General features: G+C 41.0%; 1 long non-coding RNA gene and 1 pseudogene across 1 annotated transcript in view; both read left to right on the top strand.

Moving 5' to 3' along the window:
* LOC147002962 (uncharacterized) overlaps window positions 1-17,484 on the top strand; it is an 88,293-nt gene extending 70,809 nt beyond the window's left edge. The window contains exons 7-9 of the long non-coding RNA XR_015048047.1: window positions 10,860-11,245; window positions 15,758-15,807; window positions 17,429-17,484. This is a non-coding gene — a long non-coding RNA (uncharacterized LOC147002962). The remainder of the gene's footprint in view (window positions 1-10,859; window positions 11,246-15,757; window positions 15,808-17,428) is intronic.
* On the top strand, window positions 3,498-18,053 carry LOC110297962 (glyceraldehyde-3-phosphate dehydrogenase pseudogene; annotated as a pseudogene).
* The last annotated feature ends 447 nt before the right edge of the window (window positions 18,054-18,500 follow it).

Raw genomic sequence — 18,500 nt, 5'->3', positions numbered from 1 at the left:
AAGAAGTTACTTATTTTTAACGTTACGTATTTCTAACTTGGGAATTTTCTATGAATTGGCACTGATACCTACACTTTCTATGGTTTTGAAGTTGAATGTAGAACAACACCTTGCCTATCAATATATGTGGGGTCTCCAAGGCATGCTGGGTAGTGTGATCTGTGCTTCAGAGTCACAAAGCCAAGGCCACACACAGTCCTGTAGGTAAGGAGGACTCTGGAACAAAAGTCTATGAGATCCAACAATCCACAGCAGAGTGAGCACGAAGGAGTGACTCACAAGGAGCTTTAGATGGGCAGGAGTCACTGAAACCAAGGCTTAAAGCTTTTCACAGGAGCTGTTCACACTGAAAAGTCAGGGAGCTGCACTATTTGGAAGAAAATATCTGATTCGACCAGTGTTATTACTCGGGGAAAAAGTAACAACTGTGTTATGATTGATTGCAGAAGATGGTGCTCAGAGGAGAAGGAAGCTTTAAGACCAAATGTGATGAGAGAAAACAGTAGAAGTCCCAGTGCATATGTTGTTCCCTGTGGATCTTCTCAGAGCCTCTAATGTGGCCCTTGACAGCATGAGTATCCAAGGGTTCTGATCCTGTGATGAAAAAAAAAATGCTTCTTTAGGGTTGAGGCTCAGGGCAGCAGGCTTCAGAAATTGTGGAGGTGTTCTATTTCAGAAAGTTAACTACAAGCCCTGAAGGAAGAATACCACTGTTGAGAGATGAAGCCCAAGGCCGCCTATAACTAGGCATTTCCAGTCTTCTAGGTAAAGGAGGGTAAGGGTCACAATTCTTCAGGCAGCAAACAAGGCAAGCAGGATGGGTCATGAGGATTGTGAGCTGTAGTGGGACCCCATGACTGTAAGGGAGCTTGAGAGGAGGAAAGGATTTAAAGGGGACCCTGAAATATTACATCAGATGCTTGGCCAGTGAAATGTTGGGAATGTGAGGAATTTAATCAACCATGTCATGATTTAAGTATGTGAGTTTCACACATATGTTTCTTGTATGTTGAGTGTGTCTTTTCTTACTCCAACCCCTGTCAGCTTTGTTCCCTTAGGCATTTTCTCTTCTACTTCCTCTGATGCTGGATGCTTAGGTTTTCCCATATTTTTCATACTACAATGATGTGTAAACTGGAAGTCGAACCATCAGAGATGGTTAACAAGCAGTCAACAATTAAAAATACCTGGAGTCAGACATACATGATCTTAATGTTATTTTAATCTGATGTGTCAAGTGGGTCCTCATTACTTTGCAATATCTGTAGTATCATCTCAGTTAAAATCCAATGTGGCTTGACCACAGGTGCATGAAATGGCAGATGATAGAGAGCTGTGTTTATAGGAAAGCAAGATACAAAAGAGTTATTGGTCATGTTCACTGAAAAATGTGCCTAGTACAGCCTTCAACATTAGCAACCATTGAAAGAAGCAGAAAAAAGAACAAAAAGAAAAACAACTCACTCAATCTGCTTGTTATACTTTTAAATTCTTTACAATTAAAAATTGTGTGTGTGTGTGTGTGTGTGTGTGTGTGTGTGTACTTCCCAAAGGGTGCATAAGGAGGTAGAAGACAACTTGTGCTCTATTTTTCCATGATGTAGGACCCAGAGACCAAACTCAGGTTGTCAGGCTTGGCACTAAGCACCTTTACCTACTGAGCCATCCTGCCCACCCTCTTTTAGGGTTTTGATGCAGGATTTCTTTATATACCACAAGGTAGTCTAGAACTTACTATGTAAACCAGACAAACCTCAAACTCCTCCTCCTCCACTGCCCTAGTGCTAGGTTTCCAGTTGTACTCCACTGTGCCTGACTCGATTTGCTTATCTGAAGCTCCCTGAAGACCTTACACATGGACAGAGTAGCTGCCGACGCTGGCCTTTTCTTTGCTGTGTGAGCCAAGATAAGTAGCAGAACTGTTGCGCGCTTCTCTTCCCCACTTCTAAAACTAACTCGAGAAGATACTGTGTGCCGTATTCGTATCTTCATCATCACTAGGGTGTGGAAAGAATTAGGTAGGGTTAAAAGTTACCATAGTTTGAATATATGAAGTCAATTTCTTTAGGAAATAATGTATGCATTGTAATCCGTTAATAAATTCTAGTATTCGTTTATTTGGTCTCCAGTTAATGGCACATAAAATCTATCTATTTGAATTGCAAAAATCAAGCTGGTTTGAATTAAGGAGGTGTGAAAAAACTCTTGGGTAGAGAAAATACGTAACACTTCCATCAATTAAAAGTAGGTAAAATGTGTTAAAAATAATGGAAAGTTCATGTTGAATTGAACTGGTTTTCTTCATGAGCGTATATTTTTATAAAGCTCTGTGAAACAGATTTGAAACAGTGCCCATTATGGAATCTGTGTTAATTGTTATTATCCCCATAAAGTTCAGATGATTAAGAAAAGTTTGCAATTATGTCAACCAGAAATGTACAGTACCTGCCTTTCCTTCCCTCCCCCCCCCCCCACCGCCTCTGTCCCCAGATTTATTTTTGGTACTGAAGACCAGTCTCCACCTTGGCAAATAGAATGTGTGCTAAATTGAAAATTTCCTCCCAGTGCCCTGGAGACTTCAGACAGCAGATTTCTAAAATTGCAGGGTATTTCCACATATCGGACACAACGGTCTTTGTTCCTCTTGCTTTTATCACAAGTGAAGACTGTTTCTGTACTTACCCTCACGCCCGTCACAATCTTAAATATCACTGTGCTAGAAGGCACTGCAATCTTAATTAAAAGAGCAGTCTAATTATTTACCCTGGTTGGTTCACACAAACCTCTACAGTATAATCAGTGGACTCCCTGAAGGGGCTTCATGATATTTCAGAACAGAGTGAGAAAGTTTGGTACGGACTTGAGCTCAGCTAACATGTAATGAAGTCTGACCTACAATTCACCTTTAGGTCACCCGATCAAATAGAACTTATCTGGGCAATGTCTGAAGGTATGCGCTGATATTGACTGAGTGCTAGTGGGTGGCACGCTGACAACATTTTGCAGTTACCTCCCAGAGCCTCAGAGAACCTTCCGCGTGTTTCTGAGGGACAGAGGGAAAGCAGAGGGTGGCCAGACAGGTCATTCCGTTTTTTTGACAGTCTCCAAGACAAGCCCATGAGGCAAGTTTGAGAACAGCTCAGATGGCTGGAGGTGTTTTGTGACGCTCTCTTCCTGCACCTGGCCTGAGCACTAACTGCCATTAGAGGGTGTGCCTGGGGCCAAGTCATCAAGCAAGATGGCCTTCTAGAAGTGAGGCAGAGATATTTCCAGGCTAAATTCAGGGGTCAGTTGTGTCCTTAAAACCTTTGTCCTTGGGCTTCTCTGGCAAAATGATGTAAATGTGCCTTACTGAAGGACACCCAAAGGGTCCTAGGGACTCTTCTGAAAGTATCGTTTTGAAAAGCAGGCCCTAAAATCATTGGCTTAAAGAAAGAAGATGACCTGACTCCACCTTAAAACATACATTGGTGCCAAAGGTCTACTCAGCTCGAATCATGGGCTTGGTGAGCCCGAGAAAGAAGCAAAGAGAGCCCAAGCAACCCTCCTATGGCATAGCAAAAGGGTTTGGGTAGTACGGAACAATAATAGATATAAAATAATAAAAGGCATTAAATAGAGAAAGCTATTACAACTGTACATTTCTTTAGAGGTATTGCGAGGCTTAAGAAGAGAAGGGTAGCTCCCAATGTGTTGCCTAGTCATTTGACATGAGGAGATGTGACAACATATTTTTACTTACATAGATGATTCCACAGCGAGATGGCAACTCATCTAGGTAACAAGGCAAGAAAAGAGATTTGATCTGACCTTCCAGATCTAATTCCATCTGCAGTCTTGGCTGAGTAAAGCCAGGACCCCAGAGTGGAAATTGACTAACTCTGTTTCATAATCCCACAGGCATTGGGAGTCAGGAAGGTCAACTGAGATGCAAAATGAGTGGAGAAGGCATAAATGGAGCCTCCCTTGGGTGGTCTAACAAGGACAAAGACCACATAGGCACCCCACACCCAACCCCGGCTACAGGTAACAAGTAGGACCTAGGCAGCTCATGGCTCTGACTCATAGACATAGGAATGGTAGTGTAGGGCATGAAGTCAAAGATAAAGGCCTTATTAATGTGTTAATGTTCATATTGGAGCATTGGATGGGCTGTTCATAGAAACAACTAGAAAGTATCCTCAAATACATCCTCTTATCTCTGTAGGGAACTAGTCATCTATTTCCACACACCAATATATATATAGCATGTTTTTAACTATTTACCCTTTGCTGGGATTTCAGAGCCAGACACACTCTGGACCCTACAGAGATTATAGTCAAATGAAGTATCCTAGGAGTGACACTCTTGCTGCCTAATACCTGGGAATGTGACCAAAGGGGACACAGACTCTTGAGTGGTTATTTATTTATTTATTTATTTAATATTGAGAGGATAATGTCTCCCGGGACATTAGGTGGGCTTTATGGATTTTGTTTGTGTCTCTTCACGCATCCACAGTTCAATAAGTTACAAGCTACACCCAACACATCCTACATCCCCCCCAGTCTCCATCCCCCTGCATAGAAATTGACTGAAGGCCCCATGAAATCCTGACAAATTGTTTAACCTAACACTTCCCAAGTAGGGTCAAGGTCAAACTCCTTTGTACAGGTAACACGCTGGTCATATTGTTGAACAGTTTTGGAAACTCCCTTTGAACAAAGTCCAAAGCCTCTGCCACACTGGTCTCTTTTACCAAAACATAGCTTTTGAGCTCTGCCTATCATCATTACTTATGCCCACTCTCCCTTTTGAACACATTATAATTACTTTTGCTATCTTTCCAACTTTTTACCCAACTCTGATGTCACCTCCTTCATAAAGCCCATGTGAACCACCCCAGATGAGCAGACTCAGGTTGCTGTTCTCCAACATTTGAAGGCAAATTTTGGCTAGGTCACTCAGAGTTTATTTAATTATCACCCAATGCTTACTTTGTACTATTTTGCTCTCTTTTCGACATTTGTGCTTGTAACATTACTAGTTCCACCTCTAGGGCCATTGTATTAGCTTAGAAACCCTCTGAAGGGACTTTCATATTAAACGGGAATATATTCATTTCTTGTTGTGACAAATAGCTAGCCTGAAACAACTTAGCACAGGTAGGCTTCATTGGATCTAAAGTTTACAGCTTCCAAATCCTTTCTGAAAAAAAAAAAAGTTAGGTTAAGCAAATAACTTTGCAAGACTTCCTGGAGCCCTTAGTGAAATTCAGCCCGAGGAAGGGGTGTCATTAATCATGGTGGGAGAACATGGTGACAAGGGTGTTGGTCACATTGTATCCTCAGTCAGGGAGTGGGGTGAGGCAATAAAATCTCAGAGCTTTCCTCCAATGACTCACTTTTTTCTATGAGGTTCCATGTCTGAAAGGCCTGCAACCATCTAAACCAGGGCCACCAGCCAGGACCAAGTGTTCCAGCTTCTGGGGGATATTTCACATCCAAACCACAGCACAGAATTATGAAAGGGCTCAGGAGATGGGTCCATCCATCAAGCTCTGTTGGCTTTCAAAGAGACTGTCCTTGTCTTTAAAAAGGTAGGAAACCTTTAATCCTAGCACTGGGGAGGCAGAGGCAGCCGGATCTCTGAGTTCGAGGCTAGTCTGGTCTACAGAGTGAGCTCCAGGACAGCCAGGGCTACATAGAGAAACCCTGTCTTGAAAACAAAACAAAACAAAACACCAAAAACCAAAAAAACCCAAAGCCAAAACCAAGCCCTCCCTCCCAAAAAAGGTAGGAAGTATATCAGATGGATCCACTCATCCAGACTGTAATTGTAAAACCAGTCAACAAAGAATTAGTCTGAAGCAACATGACTTCCCTATTCAGAGAGACTGTTAGATTATATGGGAAGAGGTTCCTGCTGTGGCTGTTGTGTGCACCTGGTGTGCATAGCCTGGATGTCTAAAACATGCAATCATAGCTCAAGAGTCTGGGAAGACTCAGCTGTCTAGGAGGTCAGCTCAGTCTTCAATCCATGCAGTTGTTTAAGGTTAGTCGAGAAAAAGAAACTTCAATTCTTCTTATATATTATGTTTTATATATATATATATATATATATATATATATATATCAATTAAGGAAAATGAGTATTAATTCACTAAGCATTTATTGAGTACTTATTATCTGCTGGACAATTACTGACAGATGTATAACAGTAAAAGACAGACAGAATGCTATTTGATGGAGGAGACAGAAAACAGGGAAACCAATTAGCAGATAATAACAGCAGCCTTAATGAAAGAGTTAAATGCTAGTGGACAGTTAAAGCTGGGCATGGGAGAGAAAGGGTGGGAGGGTTGGGGAAGACTCCCCTGTTTGGATGACATTTGAGCAGGGCGTGTAAAGGGAATGTGGTAGCTTTATGGGCTAAGAGTCACCTCATAGGCAAGAGAAGAAAGAATAAAGTGGCCTGAAGCAAGCTAAACAAATGTGCCAAGTATTTTATCTGTAAGGGAATCAGGAGGCCATAGTGGACTCTAAGAGGACTGCATTAGTGTTTGCAAAGGATCATTCTGGGTATGTGGGATGGAGAACGTGTTGAAGATCCCAAGAGAAGGGGATGTTGGTAGAAGGACATGGCTTAGGTCATAGGAGATATAAGATGCTAGTGGCTTGGGTCAGAACAGGGTTTCTTAACATTGCAATATTTGGTGCTGGATAATTCTTAGTGGCAGGGATTTCTCTTAGGCTCCAAATCAGAGGTTCACAATCTGGGGGGTCATGACGCCTTTGGGGGAGGTGTGAAATGACCCTTTCACAGGGTTCACATGTCAGATATCCTGCTTATCAGATATTTACATTAGGATTCATAACAGTAGCAAAATTACAGTTATGATGTAGCAATGACTATATGGTTGGGGGTTATCACAACATGTGGAAACTGTATTAAAGGGCCACAGTATTAGGAAGGTTGAGAATCTCTTCTCTAAGGAATTTATCACCATCCCCAGTGTCTACCAACTAGGGGCCAAGGTCTCCCTTCTAGTCCCTGCTTGAGTTGTGAGAACTCTAGAACAAGTGTTGAACTGTTGCCTTATTGGTAGAGGGCTGGAGGATAGATTTGAACACTGAGAACAAAGAGTCAGTGAGAAGCGCTATAATCAGTCTGACGTGGAAGAAGGAAAGGGACCAGAGGAGAGGCTGGGTTTCCAACAGGACTATCTTTGGGTGGTGCTGGATGAAAGACAGGCTTGTTGGGAAAGATGCCTGGTTAGCTTATGCTACTGGGGGCAGCTCATGAGATCTCTGCAAGAATTGAATGTCCAACTCTGGATACAGGAAAGGAGAGCTGTTTGACAGACACTTGATGGCCCATGACTGGGGCCATCCTCGAGAAGAGTGGTGGGACTGGTTATGAAGGGAGAGAAGAGAGCTGACAGTACAACTGGAACAAATCTAAATAGCTGAAGCCTAAAGTAGGAGCCCTGCCCCCAAGAAGGTCAGAAGACCCACTGAAGGACCTCCACATGATAAAGATGTATAGCTCTGGAATCTGTGACACTAGATTTCCTCGCTTATATTTCCACTGCCTTATACATATGGCTTAGACTCTCTCTCTCTCTCTCTCTCTCTCTCTCTCTCTCTCTCTCTCCTTCTTTGGGTGTATGTATGTGCAGAGCACCATTATGGTGTGCGTACCCATATGTGTGTGAGTACCCACCTTGTATTGTTATTCATTTATTTACTTATGCGTTTATTTACTTTTTGAGACTGAGTCTCTCACTGTTCTGGAATGGGTCTCACTGGTCTTAGTGTCAAGTAAGCTTGGTTGGCTACCCAGTGAACCCCAAGGTTCTGCTTGTCTTCCCTTGCCCCCAATTCCCCCACCCCAGATCTGGAACTAAACTCATGGACACCACGCCCAGCATTTTTATACGTAGGTTCTAAGGACTGAACTCAGGTCCTCACCTGAGCAAAGCAAGCATTTTATTGACCGGGTTGTCTCCTCAGTTGTCACCTCAGCTCGGTAGTAGCCTTTCTAAATAAACACTTTGTTTTGTTAGAAGGATTACCTGAATGCTGTGCTCAAAATCTTTAGCACAGTACCTCGGACTTGAGTAAGTGGTGAATAAAATGGCAACCGCAGGAAAAGATGTGGAGAGACACATCGCTATGGGGACAAATAGAGCTGGGGACAGTTTCGCGATAGCATTTGAAATGTATATAAAGAAAATATCTAATAAAAAAATAAATTAAAAAAAAAGACAGCATTTAACTTGGAGCCCTTGGCGGTGTGAGCAGAGGGAGTCGCAACTCAGCTAGCAAGCTTGAATAGAATCTGCTGTAACTCTACACAGCCCAAAGCTTGCCATGCCCCTGGGTAATGTAATGAAAGGTGTTTTCCTTCTTCTCCAGGACAGGTGCTCAACTGATACAATTTAGGGTCTCAAATTCCAGAGCTTAATTGTTTGCTCTACACACAAGTTAGCCCTGCTCAGAACACCTGTGGACTCAGTTCTTTTGATGCACCAAAGCCTGTCTTTTATTAAGCTCTTTGCAAGCCGTCAAAATAAGACCAAATGTCCATATGCCCCTCCCGCCAACCTCATATCCACATGGGCAAGAAATAAGCCCTCACGGGGGCTGCACAGTTAGTGCTTAAAATAGCCATCAGATCCTGGGCTTTGGAAAATAAGGTTATGCCGTTAATGTAACCAGAGTTCGATATGAAATAAACTGAAATCTTTTATATGTGTAGAAACTTGCCTACACACACATGCACACACACATAAAATTCCCTATTAGTTGTACTTGAGGTTTATCCATGTTGAATCGATAAAAAATGATTTAGATCGGACGGCTTCCAACAGCTGGTTGCGCTTTCAGTCTTCCATAAAGAAGTTAAAATTAATTTTAATATGTTGATGGTGCTTATTGATGATAATATTCATAATAAATATCCATCGGAAAAATCCTCTGGCATATGTATGTGACAGAAAGGTCAGGAGTGTTAATGACGATCACCACACAAAATGCAATTCAGTCAATTACTTTAATTAAATCTAAAACTACTTTATGTCTTCTCATTTATATAGTAAACTGATAGAGGGGGAAAGGGCAGCATCTTTATCTGGCTCCTTTTAGAGTCCAAAGTTGGGGGGGGGGGCGCTCAGACGGTACTGTAAGATTTGTGGCTCTTGTGTTCATTTTGGAATATTTAAAGTAATTATGGGTCTTACAAGTAACATTCTTGCTATAATAAGAGGAAGAAAAGGTGGCGACTTCCTCTTGAATGCATTTTACAGAAAGGGAGCTTTGCCTCTGCAGACACTAATCTTGTATTTAACACATTGGGTGATACTGGCTACAGCCAACATTCCAGAGTAAATGGTAGAAATGTCTATATTTCTTTCATTACAGAGTTGGGGATCAGATGAGAAGGAATGTAGTTATTTGAATTCTTTACAACCTCATAGGCCCAATCGTTTAAAATTCACTTGGTATTTTCCCTTCACAGAATGCTCCTTCATCAATCATGGTGTTCCACGGAACTTTATATTTCTTATTATGTTGTTAAATTTAAAAACTGGAAAACTAGACTTTTTTTTTTAAGGCATCAGACCTGGGGAAATGCCTCAATGGTGAATCCTCACCACCTACACAAAAGTGGGGAAGGTGTCACAGTCATCTGTAATCTCAGCCTCTGGGAAACCAAGGCAGAGGATTACTCAAAACAGGCTGGCTAGCTACACCAACTGGAATCAGTGAGCTCTGGGTTCAGCGAGAGAACCTGTCTCAATAAATAAGGTGGAGAGCAATCAATTTAGCAATTCTATTTCAACTGCAGGCTTCCACACACATGCACCCATACATGCACCCCCGACATATATATCACATTTGTATACACATGTAAACAAATACAAAGGACTCAGTCAACTAATACAAAAATTCACTTGATTTTCAACAGTTACTTAGTACTTACAACTTAGCACTACAATCATATAATACCAAGTTTTCTCTGGACCCTCATAGGGATTTTATTCTAGACCAAAGGAACTGATCAATAAACACACACAAAGCAAACTGAATGTTATCAGATTGTAAAGCCTTTGAGGTAGGGGCAGCAAGATAATGACTGAAAATCCCCTGTGTTTTCCAGACTGTCCTGGGTTTAGATAGAAAAACACTACATCTTAGAATCCCCCAGTCCTAGATAAACATGTACCTTTGTGGACCATTGCCATTTAAGTATATCTTTAACTGGGTTATTAAATATCCAAAATGTTGCAGGCATTTTGCATAAAACCCTTTGGAGCATCATCATGGCACTACCAGCAGAAGCTTCTAGTCTGACCTCATGTAATGGGGTAGAGGCAAAATTCATTTGCACTAAAAGTATTATGTAAAATTGTCTTTACTTTGTGTGAATAAAGTATATCTGAAACATAAATGAATTCCATGCTTACAGCTGGGTCCCAACCAAAGCTATCCCACTGTGTATGTGCCAATTTTATGAAAAGGAAGCAAACCGTAAATCTGAAACATTACTGGTCCCAGGCATGTGGTCAGGTGATACTCAATCTGCAATGGGAAAGAGAATGACTAGTGGAGAGTTTCTTTGGGGGTGTGAAAGAATGCCTCTTTAAGAAGGTCATATTTGAGATGAGGTGAAAGCACACAGAGGCTCTGCCTGTGCATAAACACAGAAATGGCAAAGCAAGCAGTGTCCTCTTCCAACATATTCCCCCAAAGGGGTCCATGCTTTAAGAAGAAAACATGTGACATGTTTTCTACCAGCCAGAAAAAATGTAATTTTTGTATCTCCTTTTATAACTTTTAGTGGTAAGCATTATTATTTCTATTTTGCACATCAGATACCTGTCTTCAGGAGTTCAAAGCCTACACTGCCAGAAGAAGCTAGCTAAAACAACTTCTGGAAGAAGAGAATCACTCACTCATAGTCAAACTACTCAAAGACAAGGAAAAGAAGGAATGTTGGAAGCAGCAAGGGGACCACACCTTCCTCAGTGGTATCAACAGCTGTCTTCCTACCAGAAGCACAGAGACCAGAAGGGCAACTCTTCCCACAATGGATGGGAAGACGGAAAGACAATGTAGAAAGAATTCCTACCCAGAAAAAAAATATCCTCCAAAATTAGACAAGAAATAAAGTCAAAGCCAATGAAGAAGGAGGGAGAAGGAGAGAAGAAAAGAAAAAGAACTATTATGGCAATAGGCTTTCTCCAAAAGAAGTTTTAAAGTAAGTTCTTCATGTAGAGATAAAAGGATAACAGAAAGTAACTTAGAAATGGGTAAATGAAGCTATTCAGGTAAGTATGAAAATGAGGATTAGTGACTCTTCACAAATCTTTTATTTATAAGCCAACTTCATAAACAAGAATTAATCAACTAGCATATGTGTATAAATATATAGGTTATGACTATAATTGCACAAAGACAGTGGAGGATATGGAGGCACATTGCAGTAATATTGTTATATATGATTACAACCAAGTTGGTATTAGTATAAACTACATTATTATAGATTATTATTTATAATACTTAGGGTCACCACTAGGAAAATAACTAAAGCCAATGATGAGATTACTAAAATATCATGTTATAAAGTATCTCTCACAAAAGGGGCAGAAATTAGGGAAAAATGAAATTAATATAAAATACATAGACTAAGACATATAGCAGAAATGACAGATGGAAGCGTGAACTTATAAATAGTCACTATACATGTGATAACCATTCCAGTTAAGATGCAGAGATCATCAAAGGTATTAAAAAGGTAGTTCAGGCTCTCTGCTCCTCCTAATTTCAGAGGCAGCTGCATCTTCTCAGGCAGTGCCAGCCTCATGCCTTAGACACACTGGTAAAGGTTAGAGTAAACAGAATTGGCTGTATTAGGCACCTGGTTACCAGGGCTGCCTACTCATCTGGCAGTGTGGCTATTGTTACCATGCATAACCCCTTCATGGACCTCAGCTACATGGTCTACATGTTCCAGTATGACTCCACCCATGGCAAGTTTAACATCACAGGCAAGGCTAAGAATGGAAAGCTTATCATCAATGGGAATGCCATTACTATTGTCCAGGAGCAATATCCTGCTAACAGTAATTGGGGTAATGCTGGGGATGAGTATATTATAGAATTGACTGGCGTCTTCACCACCATGAAGAAGGTTGGGGCCCACTTGAAAGGTGAGGTCAACAAAGCCATCATCTCTGCCCCTTCTGCCGATGCTCCAAAGTTTTGTGATGGGAGTGAACCTCGAGAAGTATGACAACTCACTTAGATTGTCAGCAATGCTTCCTGGATCACCAACTGTTTAGCCCCCATAGCCAAGTCATCTATGACAACTTTGGCTTTGTGGAAGGACTCATGACCAACAGTCTATGCTATAGCTCTACTCAGAACACTGTGGAAGATCCCTACAGAAATCTGTAGTATTATGGTCATGGGGCTGTCCAGAATACCATCCTTGCATCCACTGGTGCTACCAAGACGGTAGGCAAGGTCATGCCAGAGCTGAACAGGAAGCTCATTGGCATGTCCTTCCATGTTCCTAACCCTAATATGTCTGCTGTGAATCTTACATGCTGCCTGGAGAAAGCTGCAAAGTCTGATAACATCAAGAAGATAGTGAATCAGGCATCAGAGGATCTATTAAAGGGCATCCTGGGCTACACCGAGGATAAGGTTATCTCCTGTGACTTTAACAGTGACACTCATTCCTCCACCTTTGATGCTGGGGCTGGCATTGTTCTCAATGACAACTTTGTAAAGCTCATTTCCTGATATGACAATGAATATGGCTACAGCAACAGGGTGGTGGACCTCATGGCCTACATGGTCTCCTAGGAGTAAGAAGCCCAGGAGTACCCACCCAGCAAGGACACAAGAGGAAGAGAGAGGTCCTCAGATGCTGAGGGTTCTGAGTCCAAACTAAGCCCCTAGTACTGAGCATCTTGTTCACAGCTTCCATCCCAGACTTCCAGGATTATGGAAGGGGCCTAGGAAGTCCTACTCTCTCTTGAGTACCATTAATAATGTTCACTGTACCCACAAAAACATGAAAAAGTTAACTTAAAGAAAGATATGTGGTTGAGGAACGCTGTGATTGGAAAGTATAGTAAATTTAAAAAGTTAAATTGTCAAAACTTTCAAAATAAACTAAAGAAAAATCCAAAAAGAAAAAATATTGTGGGGTTGGTGATCTAGCTTCAAGGTAAACACTTGTCTAACAAATATAAGATCCTGGGTTTAGTGCCCAGTTTCAGGAAATAAAAATCATGTCTTTTCCATAACAGACAAACTTTACATTCAAGGAAACACCAGATCAAAGTTAGAAATATAGACAAATTTACCAGGCAAATAATAACTGAAAGTCAGTGAGAGTGGAACTATAATTCAGAGGATATAGATATCAAGACAATAATTGTTACCAAAGAAGAGGATGGAAGTTTTATAATGATGAAAAAAATCAACCAAGAAGACATCATAATTATAAAGTTCACTGTACCCACAAAAACATGAAAAAGTTAACTCAAAGAAAGATATGTGAGGAGATACATATCAAGACTGGAAAGGAAAACTAACATTATGTCCATTTAAAGATGATACTATCTCATTCACAGAAAAACTTGAGGAATCAATGCAAATTTTCTTAGAGATAATAGATGAGTTATCAAGGTTGAAGAATACATGATCAATATACAAAGATTATTTTATTTTGACACATTAGCAATAAGCCATGGGGAAATACAATTAAGAAGACAATTCAGTCTACTGACGTCAAAAATAGTAAAATGCTTTAGAAGAAGTTCAAGAAAACATGCACCATTCGGACCCCGAACCCCACCAAACTCATAGACGCAAGCTGCAGCTCCAGTTAGCTGCAAAGGCATCCTGAGTTCCTGAACTGGAAGACAACATGCATCTGCAGAGTCAATGCAAATCTTTTCCCAATTCCTGTTGACTTTTTCTTGCAGTCATAGGCTGATCCTAAAAATGTAATGGCAATCTAAGGGATCCAGTGTAGGAGAAAGAGAACAATCCTGAAAACAAGCAAAATTTGAAATTAACTGTACAGTTAGAGCACTCAAGAAGGTTTGGTTCTGCAAAAAGGGAAATATTTGGATCAATGGCATTGAACCGAGCATCCAGAAATAAACCCTTTTCTAGTCAACTGATTTTGAACAAGTGTGCCAAAACAAGTTGGTGCAAAAACAAACAAACAAACAAACAACAAACAAACACAATCTTCTCAAAACACAATACTGGGTGACAAAGCATCTATTTCCAAAGATTAAATTAGACCACATGTCCCGTGTCATGCTCAAAAGTAGCCTCAAGATGGATCACGGAATTAAAATGTGAAGCGAAAACAGAATTTAACAACTGTTTTCTAAATATGATATCAAACCAAAGGCAACGAAAAAACATAATGTAAATCTGACTTTATCAAAGTTAATAAGAAACTTTTGTGCTTCAAAACACCATCAAGAAAGTAAAAACAAGATTCACAGGGCAGAAAAGTCTTTTCAAGTCATATATATGATGAGGAACTTGCAGGCAGAGTATAAAATGTCTCCCTAAATTGAACAACAAGAAGATAAATATTTTATTAAAAAAATGGGCCAATCTCTAGAACCCATGTAAAAAGTCAGGAGTGGTGGCAGGTATTCAGTGCTTGGGGTGCTCGGATAGGCAGACTCTGGGGCTCACTAGGCAGCCAATCTAGCCTAACTGACAAGCTCTGGACCCATGAGAGACCCTGCATCAACAAAACAAATAAAACAAACAAACAAAGAACAAAACAAAACAGCAACAACAGAGGAAAAGACAAAAGCCAAGGTGGACGGTGCCTGGGTAACATATGGCAGCAACCTGTTGTTGACATATGGGCATATGCTCTTACATATATGTACCCCTCCCCCTCACACACAGGGGCCTTGTGTACTAGGATTTGAGTAGATCCTTTTCTCTGAAGAAAGTGTACAAATTACCAATAAGTACATAAAAAGATGCTCAGTATCTGTAGTTCTTAAGACACTGCAAGTAAAAACCACAATGACATTCCACTGTACTTGTTCACTAAGATGGTGAAAGAAGACAGACAGATGATAACAAGACTTAACGAGGAGAGAAAGTGACGCCCCTTACACTGTGGATGGGAGTAAGAAATACTGCAGTCCCTTTGGGAGATAGCATGTCAGTTTTTCAAAATGTAAACCACAGAGTTTTCATAGGATGTGGTGATTTCACACTTAGGCATGGACCCTGGAGAACTGAAAACCTATGTATGCAATAAGAGCTTCAAGAATCTTGTTACCCACATTATTTAAGATGCCAAAAGTGGAAGCCACTCCAACACTGACCAACTGGTAATCACATAAAACATGAGACATCCATGCACTAGATCATATTGGATCATAAAGAGAAATGAGGTACTTGTATGATATAGAGATAAACTTTGAAAACATTATCCACTTAGCGAGAGAAGCTAGACACTTAAGAGGATATAGTATACATCTCTGTGTATATGAAATATGAAGAACGGGCAAATCCATACAGATAGAAAGTAGGGTACTAGTTGTTGTGAATCAGAGGAGAAGAGACTAGAGTGACTACTAGTGGACATAAATTCTGGGATTCGAGGCACAGCACCCTGCTCTAAGTGGTTAATTTCTCTAAGACATGATAATTGGCCCAGTTCAAAATTCTCTGCTAATACCCCATTTCCTCCTGTTCTTTCTAGGTGGCTAGAAAACTTTGTCACTGGAATGTATTTCCCAGCATCCCTTGCAGGTAGGTGTGGCCATCTGTCTTCAGTCTATAATAACTTAAAAGGAAATTGCTGGCTCTTTACCTCTTCCTCCCATTTTAGGTTGTCTGAAGCACACACATGGGGTACTGAGCTACCTCTGACTAGGCTGTGAAGAACAACAGACCAGAGGCTTGCTGCAGTGTCAAGTGGAGGGCAGAGCCTTCCTAGTCTCTCTGATGCCAAGGAAAAATAAACTCTCCAGGATCTGTTAGCCATTGACACTTGAAAGTAGTCCAACCAATCTAATTTGTAAGATGACATCTTTGGTGTTGTGGTCTTTAAAAAATAGATGCAGTCTCTTTCTTTCTTTGGGTATGTGCTCAGATTATTTCAGAGGAGCCGCTAAGCACAGACCTTTCCTTCTGGGACTTGAAAGTATGGCAGAGAAGTTTGTTAACAGCAGAAAATGGAGTAAAGAATGAGAACAGAGACCTTTGTGGTGTGTGTGTGGAGCTGCGTGCGATTCTCATAGAGCACACGGAGGCAAGCCTAGGGGAAGTGGTGGTTCTCTGATCTACAACTCACAGGGAAGAGCCTCCGTAGACAGGAGACCCAGGGCCAGACAGGCAGGAGAGAGGAGTCAAGTAGCCAGGAGCCTAGGTGGGATGCAGAAGTTTGGGTTGAAGCACAGGACAGATGTCCAAGCTAGAAGCCTGCACTTGGAAATCATGGAAGAGATGGTCACTGAAATTCTGGTGTGTTCTACAGCCATAATTAGCTTTCTCACACCAACTCTCTGTGTAAGCTTCGACATTCTCTCTTTAAATCATCATTTAGTTTTTGAAATCAAACAATTTGAAATCAGTTTTAATGTTAATATTTCTACAAGTAAGAAAACCAGTGGTAATAATTTCATTTCATTTTGTGTGTGTGTGTGTGTGTGTGTGTATGTGTGTGTGTGTGTGTGTGTGTGTGTGTGTGTGTGCGTGCAGGCATATGTCTGTTCATGTGTGTGCAGGTACACATATGTGCAGATGCGTGTCCACGTGAATGTGTATGTAGGCCTGACGTTTTGTTCTTCAGGGGATGTCCACCCTGCTTTTTGAGACAGTCTTTCACTGTGGCCTACCGGTAAGAAAACAACACAGCCCTGAACAGCACAAAAGGAAGTCAGGGCCCAGAATCAAACATAATAATGTACAAACTCCAATGAGAAGTTATGTCATCTTTACCTACTGCAAACGGTCCTTCTGGCTAGCTGATAATGACTTAGTTGAATGCTATGCCTTTCCTCCAATAATATTTACTTAGAATTATGAGTGCCAGTTTGGCACACAGGCACACTTACCTTTCTTGTTGCAAACTGGTTATTTTCAAAAGCTTTTCTAAAAATTTTAGGATGATATTAGCATTATAGAAAAATGCAAAATGCTACTGAAAATTTCGACTTCCTTACAGCTTGCCTCAAAACTAGTCTTTTATGATATCATAGTACTAAGAAAATAAATACAATTAAGAACAGTACTATTAATTAAGCTCTCTTCTCCCTTTTTGTCTTCTCATTCCCCCCCCTTCTTCATATCTTCCCTTTGCTATTTTAAGATTTAGTCCACCATCTAGAATCGTCTGTAGTCTTTAACGTTTAATATACTTCTTTGTCAGGGTTGGCAAACATGAGGAAAGCTGGAAGACTATGGAGTGACCATCTGTGGCCAGGTGGGTGATTAATGAAACCCTAGGTTTGTCAAGGAGCTGAATGTAGGAAGCTAACCTTAAAGGGCCCTGAAAATCATGAAGAAATGCACCCTACATAAGAAGATTATTTATTTAATTATCAGCCCTGAAAACACTCCTGAGCACCGGCCATCCTGTTAACGCAGTGTCCAGGACTGAAGTGTAACAAGCCTCTGTTCAACTTTGGCTTGCTGGCAGCTCCAGCCCCATAAGTCTCATCACTGAACCCTAACATTCTACCTCCCATTAGAACTCCCCAGTGAGGATCCCATCACAGACAGGAAAGAGTTAATGTGGTGAGGATGCTTCACTCCCTCCCTCCCTCCCTCCCTGGGAGCCCTGCACCAGCTTTGTCCAGCCTGGCATGCATTTAGGTTCCTAGTATGTATTTTCTTTTCCCCCTCTGTTTATATCTCTGTTTTCTGTAAAATACCCTAAACTTTAGCCCATGTCTTCCAAGATCTTTGACAGTGTTATAAATTTCATGGAGAAGATGGAGCCTTCTGGGGCAATTAACTCCAAAAGTGGCACAAAGCAAGAGCCGGAGAGATAGTGGCCTGTGGTACTTAGCGCTGAGCTCTGAAATTGAGATAAGCCCTATCCACCCCGGGTTGTGTTTAATGTTCACTGCCGCTTCCACACCACTGCTACAACCTCTCGGTCACCGTGCTAACACTCCCCAATATCTATTACAATTAGTTTTTGATTAAGAGGCCTAACATGGCTTTTGAAGCTTTTTATGTTGTGTCAAATGGCCGGTGATGGAGTGAGCCGTGCAGACACCTCCCAGTAACAAAGTGTATTGTAAAAGGTTTCAAGTGAACTATTTTATCATCCTAATGGAAACCAGATGACTTGGACTCTCCCCTTAATTTCAACTATTTACTGAAGAGTCCTTGTTTTGAATTACTGAAAGATTTATTCTGAAATGACGACCTCATGCATTAAGAATCGCTAATAACAGCCATTGGAAATTTGGGAAAGCTTTTAAAGATAGCCC

The sequence above is a fragment of the Mus caroli genome, unplaced genomic scaffold (genome assembly GCF_978045245.1).
Source record: "Mus caroli unplaced genomic scaffold, Mus_caroli_1 scaffold_8, whole genome shotgun sequence".
In the NCBI taxonomy this organism is placed as follows: Eukaryota; Metazoa; Chordata; class Mammalia; order Rodentia; family Muridae; genus Mus; species Mus caroli.
The sequence above is the reverse complement of the archived record's forward strand: the minus strand, read 5'-3'. Positions and strand labels throughout refer to the sequence as shown.